The sequence below is a fragment of the Penaeus vannamei genome, chromosome 3 (genome assembly GCF_042767895.1).
Source record: "Penaeus vannamei isolate JL-2024 chromosome 3, ASM4276789v1, whole genome shotgun sequence".
NCBI lineage: Eukaryota > Metazoa > Arthropoda > Malacostraca > Decapoda > Penaeidae > Penaeus > Penaeus vannamei.
Window position 1 is genome coordinate 52,870,899 of NC_091551.1, and position 3,328 is coordinate 52,874,226.

Genomic DNA, 3,328 nt, shown 5'->3' on the forward strand with positions numbered 1-3,328 from the left:
GAAGAAGTTGGGCAAGGAAAGCTTAGATCTGACTCCCTTAGTTTCCAGGATAGTCCATCTAGGCCAGGTCTGAAGAGTAATAATGACTAACTTCAGTATGGTTCCACAGTCCGTTTTACTATTGTTATAATCTTGTTGATAATGTGAGAAATACTGTATGCCTGGACCTTCCCTTTTATATTATCAATTATATTTTAATAAAAAAAACTGTAGCTTTCAAAATATTCATGTTAAAGTTTTGCACTTGACTTTTGTAAAAAAAAAAAAAAGTACAAAGTGTCTCCTTGGCCATTTTCATGAATGTGCATTAATTTGAACAAATTTGCAGAAACTACATGCTAGACATGTAATATGTATATACAGTAATGATAATTTGCTCTTGTTCGATAGCCCCTTATGAAGTTCATATAGTTTACCAGCTGAGTATTATGTACTAGGTTTGTGAGTGTTTATTCAAGTTTTGTCTGGTTTTGTTCATTTTGTGAATCTTATTTATCATGATTATTTTTAAATTTTTAAAGAATCTTTTGCCATGATAGTCTGATCATTGTTATGCTATGTATTCACTCTAAACATTTGTACTGTACATATTATTTTTCTATTTTAAGCTTTTATGTAATAATTATCATAGGGTTGGTTATACCTCTGAAATCAATAGCTTAATATTTCCCTTTCTTATTCTATTAAGACGGGTAAATTAACACATTTATTTTTTCCTAGATATTTACCAACATTACCTCAAGGGTGTGGACCAAAACATTATGATATTCACATTTAGATAGACAAATATCAACATTAATCACTTTCCAGGGGTAGAATCAAAGTTTTGATAAGAAAAATATTTGTTGAAATGAAAAATGTTAATTGGCTACATAGACAAAACTGATTTTGTCATTTGGTGGCTTCAAAAAGAATTTGTGTAGGGAGTGTTGATTATTTTATATGATGCACTAAATTTGATGTAGTGCAGAAGAAAACATTTATAAGTCAGTTTGTCAGTCACTTTTGGCATTCTTGATAATTTTCAAGTAAATTACACCAAAATGTACCAAAGGGTTAACACTCAAAATGTCTCAAAGTTTAGTAAGAACAATCTTAAAGTTGTTACTCAGTTTGCAAACATGAATTGTAAACTCATGCTACAAATGTGCATTACCAAGTGTCTTAAAGATAACAAAAGTCCATCCTCATTGTCTTTACTACTTTAACAAAAGTAGCCAAATGTGTAAGACTCATTTGTTTTTTCTCAGGGTTCAAAAAACTATATAAATATCTACTTTACTCTGTGCCATAGGAGATGAGTCATATAGAAATTAGGGTAACTATCCACTATGTACAAATCTATTATGCAGCAACCTACCCTACTCCCCATACCACAGATATAAAATCATGCAAAAAGTAGAATAGATGTTCAAAATATACAGTAGACAAAAATAACACAAAAGATGAATATTGAAAGACCTTTTGTTATGAATGACCTTATCCATAAAGGTAGTTATATTGATTTTTTTTCTATGATTAAGGACCTTTCTGTAACTGTCAAGATGCCTATAGCTGTATATATAGAACTTGTAGTTATTTCAGAATGTGTCACTAAAAGTATTTTAGAAACAATTGTCTTTTCTTTTCCTCTCTTTACCCTCTTACTTTCGTCTCTTTTTTCCCCTCTATTCATTTATTTACTAACGTGTTGATTTTTCTTGCCTCCTCGGTTCTCATCTTCCTTGACTGCTTTACATATTGTATCAAAATTATGTTATCAGAAAGGTCTTGACTGAATATGTAGCATTCAAGAATATATTCACTGCTAATTATAGCTAATTGTTAAGGGTCATATTGATAGATATTTGTGGTGCAACCTTTATGATAGCATTATTGTATATTATGGAAGAAAAAAATTCTTGAAAATGTTCTCATGGATTTGATTGCATTTGTATACAGATGAAAGAAAAGTTGTATCAAAGTACTTTGTACCCTAATGAAATGTAAATTTTTTGAGAAAAAATAATTGAATATTAATAAGATAATTTGTTAACTGATATTTAAATTTTATTCTGATATATATTCCAGATCTAACAGTATTAGTAGTTGTGAAATAGTATAAAAAGTTTAAACTGTGTAATGATTGCCTGACTTTTTGGTTTTCTTTTTATAGAAATAAACTTAATAGTAAAGTTTGCAGATAAGTGAGAAAATATTTTAAATATTTTATTTGCATATGAACAATACTTAGTCTTTATTGTGGGAGTTGTTGTTTAGAAAATACTCTTAATAAAAGTGCATGCCTTAGTATTTTCCTATGTGCAATGTTTATGAGGCTGTAATTGGTCGTAATCATTCACAACAGTTAAATTTAGTGTTAATCATTAATGTGTAATTTTAGATTTATATACACTATTGACAGGAATAGTGTAGTATGTTTACTATGTCTTTATATATGTAACATAAAGTATATATAAGTAGTTTTATGTATTTCTTCTTTTGCACAGTCACTGGGACTATTGAATTGTGAATGCAGTAAAAAAAAAAAAAATAGAATACTTTTGCATTATTGACATTTGCATTTATAATTCATCCAAGCTTCATTCTATAATTTTATTAACAGAAATATTTTCATTTTGAAAAATATAAAGACAGAAAACACAATTTAAACATTATGATTCCATAGCCTTTTGAACTTTATAATGTCATTTACAGATATAATTCAGTATTCTGATCAATAACATTTTTTTTAGACATACTTTTTAAATTCATAAACACTGTTGTATCTGTTAATTACTCAGATTTTCTTCATTTGAACATGTAAAATGTGACAGCAGACTTTCAGGGTAGTATTCAATTACTTTTATTTTGGGGTAAAATGTCTTCCCATATCTACTTAATATAGGAAGACCTTTGCCAAGAGAGCATTTGGGGGTGTTGTATTCACCTCCCCTTTTCATATACCACTGCAGAGTGTGCTGTGTTTATAGATAAAATGCAACCATTTTTCAGGTATAACTGTTTGTCTATTCAGGTTTAAAATTTTTCTTACTTAAATATATTTTTAGTACCATCTGCCTTTATTGCAATGGTCATTTTCATTATATGTGGAATGGTAATAAGTTAAGTACATTTCATACCCTTTTCACCTGTTTTTTTGCACTTAAATAAATATGCTGTTGTAAGTTTTCAAAAATTGTTTTCCTTTTGCAAAGATATATAGTATGTATTTTTCTTTATGCAAACAATTGCTCGCAAAACCAAACACAAAATGACACTCACATACCAAAATGGGTAGTAGGACTAATAGAGAAATAGTAGTATTGCCACAAGGTATCTGTTGTAA

The 3,328-nt window shown here is 28.8% G+C and overlaps 1 protein-coding gene across 7 annotated transcripts in view; it reads left to right on the forward strand.

Annotated features, from left to right (window-relative positions):
* The window catches only part of LOC113816360 (arrestin domain-containing protein 17), a 21,479-nt gene extending 19,021 nt beyond the window's left edge, over nt 1-2,458 (forward strand). For 4 of the 7 annotated variants that reach the window (XM_027368418.2, XM_070114899.1, XM_070114913.1 and 1 more), the window contains exon 11: nt 1-1,614. This exon is cut by the window's left edge and continues 1,477 nt beyond it. The gene's annotated coding sequence lies outside the window, so the exon portion shown is untranslated. The other 3 variants (XM_027368421.2, XM_070114923.1, XM_070114930.1) reach the window with 1 other exon arrangement.
* The last annotated feature ends 870 nt before the right edge of the window (nt 2,459-3,328 follow it).